Raw genomic sequence first — 20,856 nt, 5'->3', positions numbered from 1 at the left:
GGCTTTTATCTCTAAAATAAAGTAGGGCGAATATATAAGGTCTATAAAGTTTAAGGACATAGTATTTACCATTGGTAATTAAAACCCAAGTGCTCTGCAGCCAGCACACTGCCACAGTGGACTCCAGGCTGATGGGAATGGGCAGGGCTCCATTAGGCACAACGAGGCAAATCACATTAATTTTAGCTGAAGATTTGTCCCTTACACATCTTATTTTGCCACCAAAAGACCAGGTGGTTCTTTCCTTCCTTGCATCCTATAATCCCAAATTGATTTCAGTGGGAATATTTGAGTTAGAAGGTACTGCTCACCGTGAGTGGGGATGGTTGTACCCAGGGCCTTCGTGTGCAATAAATTTGTTTTTAAAGCCTATAAAAACAGACATTTTTCTTTACATATTCTCTTCAAGGACTATAGTGCAAATAGTTATAACTCTTCACACCATTTGCTGTTCTTTTATTTCAGTGATAATGGCAACAAACTAGAAATAGTCCTAATCATGGAATGAGATGGTACAATTGGCTTCCTCAGGCATTCACCCCACAAAAGGGTTAAGAGAGTGTGGTGATCCCTGTCCCTTGCTGGGACACATAGCGTGCTAATGTTGGATTTCTGAAGTCACACTGCTCTGTCAGCTCTCTCCCTGTCAAGCAGGTGCTGAGTGAAAAGTTATTCAAGGATGGTGTTATGTACCCTTCATGAATTATGCATCTTAAACAAACTTACACGATCTGAAGCACTCAAGTGGAAGCCTTTTAGCTGCAAGCAGGCCACTGGAGAGCTTAGCTACAGATCTCCAATAATGGTTTAAAGCAGCTCTCTGTAGTACACTGCTCCCCTTCCCTCTTGGACTCACTGGCCCATGCTTCACTCCGTTGGCTTCTGCAGCTGCAATGGGGCTTCTGAAATCCCTGTAGGAAAAGTCCATCTCAAAACATCTTCAGTGGTTAAAAAAGGCTGTGTGGCTTTCTGCTGGGGCTTTGTCTTCTGATGAGCTTGGGGGAGAGCTGCTGCCTTGGCTCAGTTGTACTTTGAAAGACTGAAAAGGAGAGACAAATTCTGCCAAGGTCACTGTTTTCTTTCCCTTTCATGAAAAGATAATGAATGTTGTTTTAATATTTGCTTTCAGTGAGAGGGAATCTTGCTGTGTCTTCATTGCAGCTCTGAGCTGGTCAAGGAAATATACTGTGTCACCTAATCAGCCTGTGACAATATTACCTGGCACTAATTAATTGCTTCCTCTTCAGAATGGATTACTTGGGTGCAAGATATGGCATTTCATTTCTGATCCTCTGATGATGTTAATGTGGTGGGAAGATGGGTGGACTGCCTACTTGCACTCCATAAATCACAGATTTTCAGCACCTGATGATCCTCAAGCAGAGAGAAAATTTAACTTTTATTTCTTTAATTCAATTTGGCTTTGTCACTCTGTGAAGCCAGGCTGGAAGAGGGCTGCTGACTTCTCAGGGGGTAGAAGAAAGTCCACATGCATTGATCCCACAGTAGCAACATTACAGCTGCTGCCTCCAGAAGAAGCCTGGGGTGGGCAATCCCTTCTCCTCAGGTGTTGGTGTTGTGATCTGAGACTTGGCCAACTCTATGTGGCCAAATCACCCTGCTCCTGATCACCCTTTACCCTATAAAGGCTAAAAAGTGTGAGGCCACTTTCATTTTGCTTTCAGGTGCCTTTTCTGACCTGGGGTTTGTCCTTGTTTGTGTCTTCTGGCCCTGCTTCTTCCTGCACAACGGAGCAAGAGACAAGTCCTGGTGCAAAAGGTCAGATTTTAGTTTGGTTCAGTAGTGCTGTGGTTGAAGTTCTTTGGGATCCATGTGGTTTTCAGTGGTGAGCAGTCAATAACACTTTAGGCAGTGGCTTCCTTGGAGGAGCAGCTATGTGGGGTCTTGAGAATACAAGTTGGAGATGTGAAACTTCATGCAAGCAGCTTTGCATATGTCTGGGAATAAGGATATGTTCAGAATAATTCTATTCTTTCATCACTACCTTTGAGGAACTGGTATTAGTTGGTTAAATTGTTGCATAGACTTTTTGAAGGAGCATCATTTCTATCTTGTTGAGTGTTTTGTGAACAAAATCTTCATGGGTTGTTTAGAAATTAACATGTAGTTTAATTTTTTTTTTTTCCAGACAGTGCTTTTGCTTTTGTTGTTGTTGTAAAACCATAGAGCAAAAGGAAAATATCCATTTTCTTTAATGGTTTGTGTTGCAGTGTGTAATTTCCACATTTTGTGCTATGTCTGAGATGAGATTTGTGTAAATCTGACAAAAAAGCAAGAAGGAAAAGAAAAATGAGATGCCTTAGTGCAAAAAGAATTACATGGTTAAATCTTGCAAAACATATTGTTACTACTTAAAAAATATACAAAATATTTGTGCATCTACTTGTAGGGACTTTGTACTGTGCTCTGTAACAGGACTTCAGAGTAAGCAAGGCTTGTCAGCCCCTGTGAGAAAGATTTGTCTTTGGGAATCCTGGTAAAAAAAGTGGGTTTGTGTCTGAGTTTCTGCCTCCTGCATCCAACATCTGAGTGCTTGGGTCAGAGCTGAGGGGCAGGTTAGGTGGAGCAGGGCAGAAAAACAAGATTGGCGAGGCCAAGGTGAGTAGTTTCAAAGGGTGGTGCTACAGCTCAGCAATTTTAGGGTTCTGGTTTGAGAAACAAAGGTTTTGGAAAACAGGATTCACTTCTTATGCTATAAATTTGCTGGTCTGGATTCATGCTTTCCCCTTTATCCTCAGGGAGATGCAGTACTGCACTTAAAAACTGGTAATACTTATGAAAATCACAACTTATTCCCTGCCTGTGTGTACATTTAACAGACTTGTTTTTGTTTTGGGGGTTAAGGATTTTTTGGGTGCTGCACCCACAAGTGTGATGGGGACTGCTGCATTTCTGATATAATTAGCCCTTGTTATTGAAGTCTTGACTGAAGGGCATGAAGAAATAGTCTAAATGTTTATAATGAGAGTGCTGAGTGGCTGAGGAAATACATTCTTTCATTTGCTTAACTGCATATCCAGCCTTTATGGAAACATGACTTAAAATGAAACTTTCAACAGCTTGAACAACAGTGAATGACACAGAGAGAATTCAGGTTATGGGACTCAAGATGCATCACTTTCCTCTGCATTTATTCAGTAAATCTGAGCTGGTCCAGCCAAGCAAGGGTTCCATTGCCAACGTGTCCTTAAGAGGGGAGTGAGCTTTATTAAGTGCGAATGTTTTTTAAAACAGTCAGAAGAACAAAGGAGCTCAGTTTGACCCTGTGAGATCCCCCTTTAATCAGAGCTTTGATCAGCCTTTTCCCCACAGAGCTGGAGAACATCCTCCCTGGCATGCAAGCAGGCTCCTTTTGGACTGGAGCACAGCTCAGACACCAGGGAGCAGCTGCTCTGGGGGCTCTCACTGCACCAGCTCTGCCCTTTGCTCACCCTCATTGCCATTTCTGAGCATTCACATCCTCAGACAAGGATTACAGCTGTAAAATATGTGTGAACCAAACCATTTGGATAATGAGCCTGCGAGTAGAATCCAGAGGAGTTTTTGAAATGGATTTGAAAAGTCTGATTTTCTCAACAGTGGTGGTAGTAAAAATACAAGTAAGAATTTTGGAAAGCAATTACTGCAATTATTTAAGAGTGGCAGTAAATTGGCAAGCCTTGACTTTTCTGAAAGGAATCTGCTACCCATATTGTTTACTTATAGGAGGGGGAGACAAAGCAATGGCAGTGTTTGTCACTGTGTGACTTTGCCTCGATGTCCCTCACTGACTCCCCCACTGCTCACAGTTGTTCTGCTTTGACATTTCGCCTTGGATGCTGTTCATATCTGCTTAGTGCTGGACACTTATTCAAAGGTTAAAGTCATTTCTCCAGCTGCACTTTGACCAAGTTCTGTTTGGAGGCTCCAGGAGCCAGACTGTGGCCAGAGCCCCTGGTGGAATGTTTGCACCCAGGTGGGAAGCTCAGCAAACGATGGCTTTGCTGAGACCACAATTTGACCTTTTAGCTGAAAACATGGTGTCTGTTCTTATTTCATCCTGCTCGTGTTCCCAGAGCTAGTTAAGTCATTATGAGACGTTAGAAAGCCAACCTACAGCTAAATCATCACATCAAATAAAGGGAAATTGCAATTATATAATGAAATTAAACCCCAGTCCCCGGTTACCTGGCTAATCCCATGGAACGGTGTGGGACTGTTCCTCCCATCTCCCTTGGACATTACTGAGAGTAAGTCTGTGGTATTCTTCTGAGTTTTTCCTTGGGCTTTTTCCTTCAGATAAAATTCTAATTTAAAACCAGCTATTCTAGGTTTATATGGTAAGAAAAAAAAAACAAAAAAACAAATGTATCCATAAGACTGAAAAATTATTCTTAACTGTCACAAAAGGGTTTAAGTAAATTTTATTTATAGTGTCCCTGGTCTAACTTGGAAACCCTCAGTAAAACCATTCCAAAGTACCTTGTAAAACTAACTCACTGAATTGCATTAAATCTCTGAATAGAAAGTATTATACAGAATTAGACTGGATTTAATTGAGCTTACCTTAATTCACTTTGGAAACAAAAATCAAATTATTGCTCTTTTAGTCATGAATAATGATCCCTACAAAAAAAGTAAATATGATTCAACAAATTCATTTTATGGTGGTGTCTACTTTTAATTTGGATACATTTCCCCAGTTTTGCTGCATAGACAAGCTCTACACCAAGCTGAATTTTGAATAAATGAGAAGTTATTTCATAATTTCAAGATTCAGGAAGACAAACACAGCTGACCTGAGCTATGAACATTGGCTCTTGCATGGAGCAGGAGTTTGATCCAAATGGCCTTAAAAAAATCAGTCCCTCTCCAAAACACTGGTGTAACTGAATACATTGTGCTGTTTTTATTCCCTGTCAACTTATTTTTAGAGCAGAATTTTTTAATGGGGTTCTTAATATTTATATTCAGGTAAAGGTACTTTTTTTGTGTTTTCAGAATCTTTTTAGTTTTAATAAAGGGATAGAAAACACATATTTATGGGACTAAACTGGCATTCTATCATGTGATGTTAATAGCTCATCTAGGTTTTTACAGCCTGAACTTTGTTTTAAATTTAAATAAACTTGATCTGTCAGAATAAATCTGTTTCATTATATATAATGTTAGAGCCTTTGCTTTATTTGGCTTGCACAAATAAAAAACTGAAAAAAAAATTTGGTAAGACCTTTAAAGTGCTCTGGGGATAACATAGTCCATTTAAATCAATAGGAAAAGAGACAGAAAATCTGGTTTCTAGAGGTTTTGGATTTACAAGAACCCTTAGGGAAGAATTTTTGGTAGTACTGCGTTGCTGAATTATAGAAGCGCTTTATAAATCTCAGCTGTTATCTCCAGTAAAGTCTCCCAGATGCAAGCTGCTGGGTCTGATTTACCCAGACTGGCCAGATTTTACATGGATATTCCACAGACATTTCCTAGGAAAGGTGCTGAGCCCTGCCCTGCTTCACAGGGTCTCCTGGAAGGTGATGACTTTGAGTTGCTGCTTCCCAGCTGGGCTGCCTTCATATCCTCTGTCTAAACCTTTAAGCCTCTTCAGAGCTGCACCTGCTTACCCCTGTCAGGCACTGAAACCATGGTTATTTGAGGTAGAAACCTGGTTCCCTTTCACCCCAACACAGAGATGTCCTTGGGTGTCAGCCCAGGCCAACTTTTACCTGGACAAGACCCTGCAATGCCCCCAGACTCACCAGTGCCACAGGACCTGCCAGGTAAATGTCAAAGTTGAACAAAATCATTAGCATTTCACTGAAACACTTCACAAGAACTAGAGAAAAATAATTAGGTTGACTTTCAGGTCTTTTGTTGCTGTCTACAAAATGCCTTGAGTTGAAATGTCAGATATTGGTTGCAAACAAAAAGAACAAAAAATTGCCAGTTTGGGACCATGTGAGTTCTTCCTGGGGGTTCACAGTGCTTGAAGGAGGCAGAGCAAACTTTCTGTTGAAATCTGTAACCCAATCCTTTAACCAGAACCATTCCTATTTTGTGACCTTTGAGAAAGGAGCCATCTTAAACAATACATGGAGAAATCAAGAAACCAAAGAGGACGTAATTTCCTTTACTCTGTTGAAAATTATCCTTCTGTGCATCCTAGAGGATCTGGCTTGAAAAGGATCTTGATTCCTCGCTTAGGGAACCAGTCTTTTCCAATCTCCCCCTAGAAAAATCATTAAATGGTGGCTGAATGGAATAAGACACTTGATTTTTACCAGCTGAGAATTCTTTAGAGGAAGGAGAAACATGTACTTACAATAGTCTTCCCACCAGACCTCATTTATTCCTCTCAGGGTGCACCACACCCATTTTTAGATGCATTGAGCTGATTGTCTATTTTTTAATTGCATCAGTAATATTTTATATGTGCTGAAGCAGTATTAAAATTTTAATTATTTCAACAAGCTAGTAATTTATTTTCTACCTGGCAGACAGACAGTCTCTCATGCATAAGAGTAGACAAGAAGAGTGAGAGATGCTGTATTGGACATACTTTAAGACTAAAGCACCTTCTGCAGTCCTGGAGGGTGAAGAACAGACACTTGGATGTAGTCATTGTGGTTTATTGATCCTATTAACATTATCTTGTGGTAAAATCAATGCTGGAGTTTGTCTTGCAGGAGACATGTAAATGAGAAGATGAAAAAGCATGCCAGGGCAAATGGTTTCCTGATGGAAAAAGAGATATGAAAAGAAATAATGGGAGGAAAGGGTGTGCTGAGAAAAGATAGCACTTGGGGATGGGGGAGTGAGCACAGGACCTTGCCAGGAGCTGCCCTCAGGGACAGGATGTGCACCTTGCAATTGAAATGTCCTGTGTCTGGTGAATCCCTCAGTCACACAGAGCAGTGAGAAAACCCAAAGATATTGGACAGGAGAGACAAAAATATGAAAGGAAAATCTTGGGAATACCTTGCATTCCTTTTGAAAGGTTTTAAAGGACTTTTACAATCAGATTTTTAAGTAACTGAAATTGCAGCATTAACTTGGAATAGGGGTTTTTTTCCCCCATTGCAATTATTGAATCTTTTCTTTCTTAATATGACCAACTCTTTGCAATCACCATGAATTCATACAGTCATTTGACTGAAGGATGCTGCATTTTTAAAGGGAGCTTTAAGAACTCTAAAGGAACACAGGATGTACCCAGGAAATGAGATCTGGAGGTGGCTCTAACAGCATCTTTACCTTTGTGTGTGGCTGCAGTAGGGCAGCATCACTCACAGACACCAGTGAAGGCTCAGGGATGCACCCAAGCTGACAGGGCCAAAATAAATCTGTGTTCTGTGACAGCTGAGACTGCACATAATGAAACACCAGCATCCTGTACATTCATTTGGAGCAAATGGTGGTTTCTTTCTTTCAGAAGTTGGGGAGTTTTGTTCTTCACACACCAAGAAGCCCACCTCTATAACAATGTGCTCTTAATGGCCAATTAGTGAGTTTCCAAGCCACAATCCATATTACAGAATGACAAATTAGAAGTTTGGTGTGAGATCATTTTCCTTCTGCAGTACATTTAAATTAGTGTGGCTTCATTTGCTGGGCAGCTTGGTCAGATGAGCTGTCTTTGCATGAGTGAATGTATAACTATGTTGGTTTTTTTAAAGTTCATTTGATCTGTGAAATATGAACTTATCCAATTCTCTGCTCTACCAGTTCATCCAGGTTATTAATGAAAGGTAAAATAATATTTCTGTTAGAAATTTTGGTGATGACACACAAGCTGTACATTAAATCCTCATCCTCCCAAGCACCTCTCGACAATATTTATCAAACCATCACCTAAAGAAGAACCAAGGAAGAAGAGAAAAGTGCCCTGTCCCTGACAGCAACCAGGTGCAGATGGTTAAGAACACAAGGATGGTCAGGTCTAGGTGTTTTCTGATGGCTTTGGGCCATCCCTGTGTTAGGGTTTCACCAAACTGGCATCTGGAGCTTTAGGAGAAAACCAGGCTATCAGTGAGTTCCCTCTTCCCCTTTTGAATCAATTTATGTTTTTGATCTTTAAAATAGATTTTTGTCAGAAATTTTTGAGGACATGTTCCTTAGGGTTACATTTATTTTGGTTACTTTCATACCTGCTCCCTGGTACATCATCAGGTTCTCTAGAGCTCCTGCTTTTATGAGAAATAGGGAACAATCTTTCCTGCCTGGCTTTGATTCATCATTCATTGTGGATTTATATTGTCTCCTCACTCACTTTAATTTTAGTACATAAGCAAGAAAACTCTTGTGCAGACATCCTGCCTGTGGCTCCTGGAGATGCTGATGGTCTCCAGGGTGTGTATTTAGGACCTGGAGCTGCATCCTGTTGATCCTGGAGCAAACCCTGTGCTCTGAACCTGAGCCCCAGCAGGATGAGGCCATAAGCACATCTGTGTTTCATCCTTCCAATATAAGACCCTCAAAAACCCATAGTTCAAATACCCCACAATGACTAAACAAACAGATCTAGACTCATTAGTAAGCACAGACCTCATTGCCAGTTTAACATGAGGAGCAATTTAACTGGGACCTAGACTGCTTTGTGTAGCTTCGTTAATGTAATTGAGTAATGCATATTGATTTTTCATGGGGCCCAAATCTTCTTTTCTTCATCTTGTCTAAGGAAGCCTGTTAAGGAATTATTAATCACATTATAATTGCTTTAAGATCTATGCTCTAATTAAAACCATAAATTCTTTATTACATCTTTATTTTAATTAGACATCCAGAAAGACAATAATTTTTACAAGAAAACTCGTGCAGTCAAATTACCCCACTCAGCAATGCTTCAAAGGGTCTGTGCTTAGGACACACAGACTCCAATAGGACTTTGTAAATGAAGACATGCACGATTCCAGTCTTAATCAGAGTTAGCTGTCCCCTGAATATAATTAAGTAACTTTACAAAAAGATCTTCTCTATGCAACAAAACTGGGTTCATCCACAGGAGTCAGACTTTACTTTTTCTTCTTGTTTTTCTTTTGTCTTTCAGAAATGTAGGCTCTGAGAAGCATGTTCTGAAATTTTAAGAGCCTAATGAAAGGTTTAAAATATAATCCCACTGTAATGAAAATAAGCTTATTATCATAACCTCCTTCTGGTATTTTCTTTTGGGTGTCTTTGTTCCAGCTGTGATAGGTATTCTTTAGTTGCCAGAAGGAATTAAAAATAAGCATATTTCCTCATCTATGTGGAAGGACCTGGTATTTCCCTCATTTATGTTGGGAAACTAAAACCTGGAGATCAGAGTCTAGCCTAGAATTGGTGTGGTTGATTTTATGGTTTTTGAACTGTGGATACTATGTGTCTTTTTTACTAGAATTTGAAAATTCTTTAAAAGCAGACTCTTTCACTGTTGTTTGTTTTTTGGGTCTTTTTGTTTGTTTTTGTTTGTTTTTTTTAAAGATGAAAGTTATCTCTGTAATGTGAAATAGTACTTGAAATAGTAGTTTGAAATACTTGTTAGTCCAGAATTTACTTGGTTTGGAGTCCAGAACTCTGTCAGAAAGGTAAAAGACTCATACTGAAACATTTCTTAATATCCAGGCATGATTGAGAGTTCACCTTTATTCCAACTGGGGATAAAATGCCACCAAGTGTTCAAAATATTCACAGAGAAAACCTTTTGCATTCCCCACTTGAAGGTGGGTTTTGTGCCAGAAATATTTATCCCAATCTTGCATTCTCTACCTGCCATGGGTGATTTGGTCATGACCAAATTGTTGCAGCCAGAAGAACCTGTGCCAAACAAAACAAGCTTTCATCCATATTTATGGAGAAATGTGCTGGTTCATTCCTTATTGGAAGGCAGATTTTACACCGTGGCTGCGAGCAAAGCACCAGGTGTAAACTGCAGTGATGTGCTTGTAACAGCAATGAATGGCCATAACCCATTTTCCTTGAAGGATCTGGAGTGTCTCCTTTCAAATCCCAGAGCAGCACTTCAGAGTGTGTTGCTATTTAGGCTGACAAGATCTGACTGAAAAGCCAGCTCAGAGCCTAGCAGTTGGTAAATGGTGAAAAGAAATAGCTTTATTTGCCACTAACTCCCCCACTCATCACCGGGGGAAGTCGAAGCACACAGACACTGCACTGCCAGACACATCACTTGTCAGGTAATGTCTTAATGGTCACTTGATGCTCGTTCAAAATAGATGCAGTGAGGTTCTGCTGGAGGTTTAGTGACAGTGGCAATGAGATGTGACCCCCACCTGTGCTGCACTGCCTGCCCTGAGACAAACTCAGGGGCTGCAGCCCCAAGATGCTCTGGTGTCAGCTCAGACACAGAAAGAGGGACTCACAAATATTCTTGTACTGTCTCTCCTCTCTTCTGCCTTCCTTTTTGAACACCTATCACTGTTTCCCAGCATTTTTTACAGTTCTGTGTGGCTATAGCTTTAATTTAACCTCTGTTTATTTGTGGATTAAACTGCTGATGGGTTTCTCACCTCTAAGGCATGGCAGATGATGACAGAATAAACGAGGTTTAGGTGCCTCATCCTCAAAGCATTGCCTCCACCTGGAACCTGCCACCAAAGCCATTGTCATGGGGACCTTTCCCTTTGTTTTAGTGCTTTTTGAATCAGGAAAGCTTGATACAGTGGAGGAAAAACATGTGAATGGAAATGTTTGAAAAATGTGTACAAATTCCCTAGAAACACCTGACCTGGCATAGTCCCTCAGAAGGCTGACAGCATCAGCTTCCATCTGAGTGAGAATGAAATTCTGGGGGTGGGAGGATGCAGGAAAGCCTCGACTTGAGCTGCAGAGGGCTGCCTGGCACAGGTAGGTGAGCAAATAGACTTAACAGCCTTTCCAGGAGAGCTCTCCTCTGCCTCAAACCTTTTTTTGTGAAGTTTGCAAGATAAATCTGCCCTTGCTCCCTCTTTAGAGAGTGGGAACATGATGGGGTTTCTTTTTTTAGATGAGTTCTGAGGCTTTGCTTTCCTGGTCTGTCTTTGCTTAGGCTGAAAACAGTTCAGCAAGTCTTCAGTGGGAATTAAGCAGACTGAGTACAAGGCTGGGAGGATGTTTTAAATGCTTGAGTAGGGGAGTGAGTGCAGTAGTGAGTTGAGCTGCAGCAGGGAGTGAGGTGCCTCACCCAGAACCCAGTTTCAGCTCCATGTCCTCTGTGAGGGAAGGTTTGCTGAATATCTGTTTTTATTGTGGCTCCAAAGAACAGAATGTGCCATTGTCTGTAGCTTGTTCTCCTCAAACATCTTCTAGCTTCAGTTATACAAGTAGGGGTATTGTAATTTATGAACCTGGGTTTAATTAGATTTTTTCCCCTAAAAAAGGACTAAGAAGGACAGGGCTTATCTTAGAGGCTGCTAACAAGCAGAGCCAAAAGGCTGAGGATGGAAAATATTAAATATCCTTAATTAGTATATTAAAAGTTATTAATAGTAGTTGATTTGTAGAGACCAAAATACAAGTTGTTATGTTCCTAAGTAATTTCTCTGCTCTGACGCATGCATCCCAAATCCACCCTGTTTCCCCCCAGCCTTGTGGGATCTGTAGAAATAATCTTTATGCAGCTGCATCCACCTGTCCTGTGATCCCTCAAAGTGGTGACTTCAGACACCCTCCCACAGCCATGAGTGGAGATTTTAGGGTGATTTAAAATGTACCTTTCCACTCCCACAGAGTTACACTGGTTTCCAAATTCCTGACCTGGAGCAATAGCCAAAACATCCCCTGTCCCCTCCAGTTTGCTTCAACAGGAGCCAATTTCCTTTGCCATTAGAGCTGAGTAAGCCTTCAGGGACATGAGTGTTTCTGTATTTCTCGGGAACAGTGTGACAGGGCTGAGGAAGGAACGGACTGAAGACATTTTCCCTCCATTATTACAGCTCCTGTCTGCACTATGGATCCTTATTGCACAATCCCTTCTTGTTCTGCTTTCAAAATGTCTCCACAGATGTGGATGCAAATTCCACACATTAGAGGAGTGTCAGGTGTTTAATATGAACAGAGAAAGCCAAGTGAAAAGTGAAATCTTCAGTCCTTCAGGCATCCATTCCAGCAGTGAAACTGCTAACTGTTACAAATGCCTGTTGACAGTGCAGCTGAATTCCAGGTTTATTCCAGCAAAGAGGCAGGAGTTTTATGGCTACTGAGAGCACCCCAAAGGCTGCTTGTGGTGGCACAGCTTGATTAATATGGATTAGGAAAAATCTGGGAAGCCCCTGCTCCACCCTGCTGCAGCTGGCAGCTTTGGCTGAGGGTGGGGGCACCCAGATCATGGTGCCAACTGCCCACACAAGGTAAAATTACCTTCCCAATGATTGTCCTCAGCACCAACAGTGGGACACAGTCAGTGTGGCACTCGGGGATTAAATTGTACAGGGAGTTGTTTCAAGTGATGTGTTTCTTACCTCTGTGCCAGGTAACACATCCTCCTCACCACTGGCATCTTCCCACCCTCTGCCTGCTGTGTGCTTTTCTCCTGACCTGAGACCTGATCAGAGGCAGAATCTGTCCCTTCCTTTCTGTGTTTAGTGAGGCAGCAGAGGAGATGGTGAATGTTGCTCTGGTGGTGCCTTGGGGCTCCCAGCACCAGTGCAGGAGCTGCTGTGGTGATGCTCAGGGCACTCAGGTACCTGCAGGGAGAGCTGTTTGTCTGTCCAGCCTGCTGTCTCCTGCACTGGAAGAGCTATTTTAGCTGTGAAACCCCAGAATTGAGCACTTTGTGTGTGAACAAGCCCTCAGCTGTCAGTTTGGGGGGTTGAGATCCATAACTACCCAACAATTTTACCACTGCAGAGGATGGGATGCTCTGTGGAGGCTGTGCTCTAGCTGAGTGAGTAACATCCAGTAAAGGCAGCGAGAGCAAGAGGCAGCCAGAGTGCAGCAAGCGTTTGGCCCATCAATTACCCCCAATTCCTCATCCAGAAAGATTAAAGGCTGTTTGTTTGCAGTTATGTGTAATGTCATGCTCTGTTTGTCATCTTATGAGCTCTCCTGGGATCACAAGACAGGCCTGAATGCTACAGTGCCACCTTTCAGAAAACAGCCTACTAAAACTAATTAATAGTGCACCCTAGTTAACACATGCAAACTTGGCATTATTAGTCTAATTAAAAGGATTTTAACAATCCCAGTTTCCTTCTCTCTCCTCCGCACAAATTCCAGCATATGCAAGTCAAGTAAATTAAACCCATTAATCACCATTGGTGCAAATGATATAGGTGCTTGTAATGCAGGCTGTCTCTGAAGAGAGGCACTAACAGACCTCGTTATGTTTAATTTCACTCCTTAGCAAAGGATAATAAATACAAATTGTAACATCACAATAAAATATTTAATTATTCACGAGTTTGGTAAGAAACATAATTAGCTTACTGGTATGTGTCTTCATTTGGGTGATAATGGATCCAATTTAGGAGCTTAACCATTGCTTGGGTAAAGGCTGAAAATGCGAGGTTTGCCAGGACATTACTGATTAAACATTGAGAGAATGAGCCCATTTCCACAATCCCCATTACCTCCTGTGGACAGAGCTGTGTGGACATCCCAGCTCAAAAGTCTGGAAATATGTCCCAGAAACTTGGAATTCTCCTGCCTGTGTACAGGTTTGGGTTGATCTCTTTAGTTTTGGACAGATAAGGAAAGTGAAGGGCTGATGATGTTTCCACAGATGATATTGGAGTAATCCCAAAGAATCCTGTGTCAGTATTTTAGGCTTAATAGTGGTGTGGTTTTAATGTGCTGCAGGAAGACTCTGCTTTGGGTTTTGCAGCTGGTTTGAAATTGGGGTGTTTTCATTCAGCTCTGTGAGAGATGAGGCACAGTTGTTCCAAGGGGTTTAGGTCATGCCCCATTTGCAGAGGGGGTTGGCTGGATGGAGAGCACGCTTGTCCTTCTGACTCCATCCCTGGACACGAGCCTGACCATGATGAAATATCCCAGGAGCTGCTGGGGATGAGCCTGTGGCTTGCAGAGGTGGTGCTGCTGTGGTTGGGGGTGCAGGAGTTAACCTGATGTAGGAGGCACCCGAGCTGGAAATTCAGCTGTTTGCTCTTATGGGATCCTAATTTTATTTATTTTATGTTCTCCTTATTGCACGTATTTAGGTGACAGATGTGTGCGTTCCTTAATCTCTTTCTCATTACCCTATGAAATTGTAGCTGCATTTTGACAGCTTTCAGACAAAGATAAAAGAGGAGAGAGGAGCTTCAAACACATGGAAATTTGCAGATACCCTGGACTGGCTCCTGGTGAGGAGATCACTGAACACAGTAAGAAAATGAGTAAAGATTGGTGGCCTTTGAGTTCCTGGTGTGTGCTTGCAGATGTGAGGGGAAGCACTGCCCCAGCAGCCACCATCCCAGCTTTCATCATGTATCCTACAGGAGAGAAGGGAGCTTAGGAGTGGATTAATGCTCTGAACAGATTAGCTGAAAATTGTGTTTCTAATGCATTTGCCACGCACCCCCGCACTGTAACCTTTGCTTAAGAAAAGCAAAAGCCACCAGGAAGCCCAGGATGTCTGAGAACCTGTGTGATGCAGCCAGTACAATTCAAATTTCCTTTGCAAGGCAATTAACAGTGGATTGCTTGGTTTGGCAGAATATACTGTCTTACCACAAAGGGCTTGGGAGCTTTATACCAAAATGAATAAGAACAAGGCACTGTATTTTTGCTTCATCTGAGTTATTCTGCATTATTTGCCATACTCATTTTCTTTGCCCTATCACCTTTACCCTACCTTTACCCCTTTCACCATTTCCAGTCTAAACAGATTTTCAAAGCAACCCTTAGACCATAAATTTTATTATCTCTCTAAAGAAGACATTCGAATTAGTGCAAGAGAGTGTGAATGTAATCTTGCAAGCAATGTAATAAATGTGGTGTGTTATTTCTTTCTCCACTAATTCTTCTGAGCAAGATTTACTGCCTTGGCGAGGTTTTTTTTAAATAAATTAAATATAACATGAACTAGATAGTTGTTCACACGGAGCTAGAGCTGGAGAGACTCATTAATCACTAGTTTAAATCCCAGAGTATCCAGTCATCCTAATTAATGATTCAGTGCTGAACTTTACTCTGGCAGTGGCAGCAGCACCAGGCTATTACCCAGCTCAGCTGATAGGGACTGAGTTTTCCAGAGGAAATGGAGCAGCCCTTTGGACTGGAGAGGTTGAGCTGCTCCCTGGGCAGCTCTGCAGCCCTGTGCCAGGCAGTGCTGCCCATTGGTGGTGCCAAATCAGTCCCTGCCACCAAATAACCAGGCTGGCTGCTGCAGGTTTGGGCTTTGGGGCTGAGCTCTCCACCCTGCTCCTCTGGGTACACCCACTCCTGCTCCCTGACACCTGGCAGGGAGGATCCTGCAGCCTAAGCTGGGCATTTCTGTCTCCAGCAGGTGCTCCAGGGACCATTTAAGTTGGAGGGGGGCATATTTATGGGGAGTGAGGGTTTCTGGCCCCCTGGATTCCTGGGAAGCTGCTGGCTGAGAGGCTCCTCTTGGCAGAGATGCAGGAGCTCAGGAAAACAGCCTGAGAAAGAATTTGTGGTGCCTGAGGTCCCCCCTGACTCCTGCCTGGGCTCCTGGTGCTCCATGCACAGCAGCAGAGCAGCTTCTGTGCAACCAGTGCATAATTAAAGGTTGTGGAATTGAAGCTCGCTCTTGCAATAGGAAAATCATAAATCATAATCCCATTATTCAAATGAATTTACCTGCTCTTTAGGGTTCCATTTGTTCTGTATTTCATTTATCTTTGTTTCCAAGACAAATAATTCACACTGTTCCTGTGCCTTTTTTCTTTTTTAATGTAATGTTTTAGCATGTACATTTTTTACATTCTTCACAAATTCCAGGGAAAAGATTGTCTTTCGGTTTTGTTGTCAGAGTTTATCATATATTGGCAAGAAACTCCTCTAGGAAAGTGTTTCATCTTGCCTTGGAGAATGAGGGACCCACTCAGGCCCTAGATTAGCAAAGCAACAAATTACCAACTCCTTTCCTTTTCTGCAGCCCTGCTGCCTGGAAGTTAATTAATTAGATGGTCTTGAAGGGCTGAACTTTGCTGACTTTGGGGATAGCAGAGATTTTGTTCCCCTTTTGTTTTGTTACAGACAAATTCTTACAGGAGAAAGTGAGCCTGAACTCAGTCTCAGCACATGGAAAATCTGCATAAAATGAGTTTTGCAGTTGCATCATTATTTTAGACTTAAAGTTTTTCTCAACTGTTCTTATAATTAATTTAGCCACAAGAGCTCTTAGGGCCCTACTTGCCTAATTCTTAACATAGAATCAGGGGTTTACAACAGAAAATAATTTTTATTCTTGTTGATTTTTAGCCTGGCTAGTGGGAGCTGGGAAATTTTAGCATATGTAATTTGAATTATTTCATGAAACATTTAACAAGAGCCTATTTCATTCTTCACTAAGGCAAGTTGATATAAGAAGGATGATGTTATGGTTAATGTAAATCATAATTATTACCAGGTGCATCACTGAGCTGGGAAATTGTGCTAAAAATGTAAGTTTTGCTCCATTTCATATTGAAAAATTACTTTGCAGCCTGACAGCCATTAATCTCTGTTACAGGAATGTTACTCTTTATTTTGGTAAATTACAGAGCTAAAGCATAACAAGGCATAAATTATCAGGCCACAGGAGTCCACTTTGCTGAGCTGGGCTCAAACAACCCCTGGTGATGAGAAGAACCAAAGCACCCACACCCCAGTGCTGCCCACCCTGGGGCACCTCAGCTCCACACAGAGCCAAGCCTTCAGCAGCCCTGCTCCCCAAAACTTTTCTTTTGGACATACCTAAAATGGTTTGCCAGACCAGCATTCCATCTTTGTGGCTTCCCTCTCCAGCTTCCTGGAGAGATTTCAGGGCTGGGTGCTCTTCTTCAGCTTGCTAAATCCTCTCTGAAAATAGGTTTTCCCATAAAAGAGGGCTCCAGGAAGAATTTAATCCAACACTCTAAAGCAGGATGGGATATCTGTGTTTGCTACTCAGCTCTGAAGGGGAGATGCAAAACTCAGTTGCTTTATTTGTTTCCAGGGGGTGAATTTTCTATTCCATGGTAGGAGCTTGAAGTACATCCTAACTTGTAATAAAGATGCTTTTCTAGAAGTGATTATCTCTCTGTTGGGCTTGGTGGATGGGAAGCAGCATGGGAAGTAGGGCTCTAGTAGTACTGTGTGTAGCAAGGTCTGCTCTTCTAACAGGGAGAGAGCTCCTACAAAGGAATTTTTATCAGAAAATACCTAAACTTTCTCAGAGCAAAATGCTGCTCACCTCAGTTTATGCCATAACATCAGAAATATAGAGTCCTAGTATTTTTGTGCTTTATAAGCAGAAGAAACAACTAAACATGAATTTCCAAGCACTGAATTATTCAATAGGAGTGTGTAGGTTTTTGAGATGATTCTCCACAAGGCTTTTCATCTGCTTCCACTGAAGTAGTTTTGGTTGACCCTGCTCTATTTACTGTGAATCCACCTTCCAGGCTACTGATTCCATGAATGGTATGAAATTCAGAATACACTTCACTTTTTTGATAGTTATGTCTTTCTGCATACAAATGATAACTCTTCCCTACACTTTTGGCAGCTGTTCCAAATCAGTGTAATCGTTGTCACTCTTCACAGCAGTGTTTTAGAAAACAGCACAGGACTGTCCATCAGCACATCATCACCTGCCACACAACACTTAAACCTAAGGAGGTGAAACTCAGTGTCCCCTCTGAAATGCCTGTATCACTCATTTTTTTGAAGCTCCTTATACTCAAATCACAGCCTAAAAGCCCTGAGAGCCCCTCCAAAGCTTTTTATTGACTGTGCAAACAATATTTCTCAGAAGAATCTTTATTAAATCCACCCTCACATTTGTTCTGCACACTTCATCTTTGACAACTTCCCAGGACAGGATGGGCAGATTTGATAACATAACTGAGGGATAGACCTGAGCAAAGTCTGCCTGCCTTTAGTGACCATTTGTAATTTCAGTTGTCATCCTCAGGCTGCCAGGGAAAAGAGCTGGGCTGGACACATCGGCATCTCTGGTCTCCTCACTTGCAAAATGCAATATTGAAAGTGTTAGAAGTGCACAGCAAAGCTGAAGTGCAGCCTGTGAAAATGATGATAACAGCAAATGGGAAACCATTTAATACGAGATGTGCTGGTCAGGTTGACAGCAATGTGAGAGTCTTGCCAAGCCTGAAATGTGTACCCTGACAGCAGAGTCAGCAGGAAAGTCCTGAGGCAGCAGATGATTCTGTTCAAAGAAATGGCTCAACAGATGCAGCTCCTGTTGCATTCAGGGTTTGCTGCAAGCATGTGACAGCAACGTGGAGCTGCCCTTTACCTTAGCAAGGCAGGAAGTGAAATTAAATACGTTTCCTTAAAGCTGGTGTTCAGCCCAAATGGTGCTCACAGGCTCATTAGGAGATAACCTGATTAAATTTTTCCCTAGCAATGCAATTCTGGGCAGCTCCCTTCACATGATTGCTAAAAAATTATTGGCATTTTCCTTGCCTCAGCATCTGGCATATTGTCCTATAGCAAGCTTATTTCTCCTGGAAAATGTTGAAGTGAAAGTGGTTTTAGTAGGACCATTGCCTGCACCACAAACATTTCTCTATGTGCCATTTTCTGGGCTCTTAAAAGAAATGTAGTGTCTCAGCCAGAAAGAACAGATGTGAGAAAATTGCAAAATGGATGCCAAGCATCATGAATTAACTCTTCTGGTCAGATGTTCAACACCCCTGGATGATTGTGTGCTAATCTAAGAGTAGAGTAAATCAATCATTTTCCAGGCTTGGGATATCTAGGTAGACCACAGGAAGCCTCTTGATTAATATGCACATCCTCACCTAGATGATGGTTAGCTCTGCAATTCATGGTTAAACTGAAGGCAGAAAGAATTGCTTTTTAATAACCTTGATAATAACCCTTCTGATAGCTCCATTTAGGCATCATTATTGAATAATAGCCTGTGCATGTCATCGAGTCACTCTGACATTAGAACAGAAAATACACAAATATCCTGGTCATGGCACTGATCAAAACAAGAGACAAATCCTCTTCTGGGGCAAATTAACACAGTTCCCCCGGTATTAACAGAATGGAGTAGAATTTCTAAACAGACACCAAGGCAAAATGATGCTTGAAATTTTGATGCAGTATGTAAAAGATTTTATAGGTTCTTTAAAAAGCCTTAATTGCCTCTCTGCTTCCATTCTGTCAGTTCAGCATCAAAACTTGTGCTCAGTGGGTTTGGGATAGACACAAAGGTCCAGATGGATGAGCACCATGAGCCACTGTAGACCACCAAGCTGTGAGGAGATAATCAGGGATATTACAGGGTGCTGAACCAAAACTGCATGTCCCCATGATTTACAGAGCCTTTTATCACAGCTGCTCTTGTGGCAAAGGAGAGCAAGTCTGGGGAGACGTGGTGTGCACACATGTACACAGAAAAAACAAAGTTGGGATATTCCTGCACCACTTGGAGCACCTCAGAGAGGGAGGAGCTGTGCTCATTACTGGAATGTGATGCCATCAGCTCACAAGTGCCAGCATCAGTAACACCACAGTGAGCTCCATCAGCTGCTCATTATCTGCTCCATGATATCCTGCATCTCAGCTTGCTCCCACCCTGGAATATCTCCTCTGGTTTCACTGGGAGCAAGGCTGTGTCCAACACAAAGCACTCTGACACTCAGCATAAGTTCAGCCATGCATGGCATGTGAAATACTCATTTCACTGAGGCTTTTGTTTGTTTTTTCTTCCATTAAACCAATTACTAGCTAGCCATTTTGTATAAAATAACACAATATGGCACTAAAAGATCTGATCCATGCAAGCCCTTCATGTATAGCAGCTTTGGTTTAATTTCATTTGTAGGATTAACAAACAAACCAACCAACCTAACAGCAAAACTAGGATTAATGAAAACAAAAATGAAGGTAAATCATTGTCACCCGTGTTCAAGCAATGTTAAATTATGTAAGTTTTGTTTAAATTTTCAGCTCTGGTGGCATGAACCCAGGAGGAAATCTTCATGTCAGACAGACAGCAAAGAGAATTAAAATGATACAATCATATTACTGGCTGTTTCTGTCAAGCTACCACTCCATGGTCCCTGTCAAACTCCTTTCCCTTTTCTTTTTGTGGTAATAATGCATTTGTTATGGTACCAGCCTTCTGTGTGCGCACCCATTCCCCTGAATGGCTCCAGTATTTGTTGTCTGAGGTGAGACCTGTGTGAGCAGTAAAAATCACTGACAGGAGAGCAAAGAGGTGAATGTGACTCTAGAGGTACAGGGGTGTGACAGCATTCCCACTGCCTTATCATTTGTTGCCCCTCAAGATTGCTGCCAAGGAGCTTGTAAACCACTTTTCACTGCTTTGAAATTAGTGTCAGCCACTCACAGCAGCTTTCCAAGGAGATGAGGATTGTCCTTCAGTTCCAAAAGGGCAAGACAGGGAGGAGGAGAAGAGTCAGCCTGCTGAGGTTGCTCAGTGTCTGCAGACCAAGCCCTCCTCTTGGATGTCTTGTGCACCCAAAGACTGCTCTGTCCTGCTGCAAAGAGTGAGCAAGAGGAGGCAAACAAAGCCAGTTCAATGTTCAAATCGCTTGATCTCTCCCAGATGTATTAATCAGGGCAAGAGATAATTTTCCTGATTTAGGAAATGAATACTTGCTCAAAGTTCTGTCCCAGTGGCTCCTCACAGGCTGTAAGACTCGGGTGGCAAATCAGTGCTGCAGAAGAACCAGATTTTTTGAAGGAGGAATTGAAAGAACTTTTGCAGGGTAAACATTTCTTATTGCCCTGGTTCAGAGAACT

This window comes from Parus major, chromosome 12 (assembly GCF_001522545.3).
Source record: "Parus major isolate Abel chromosome 12, Parus_major1.1, whole genome shotgun sequence".
Lineage (NCBI taxonomy): Eukaryota > Metazoa > Chordata > Aves > Passeriformes > Paridae > Parus > Parus major.
This window is presented reverse-complemented; position numbering follows the sequence as displayed.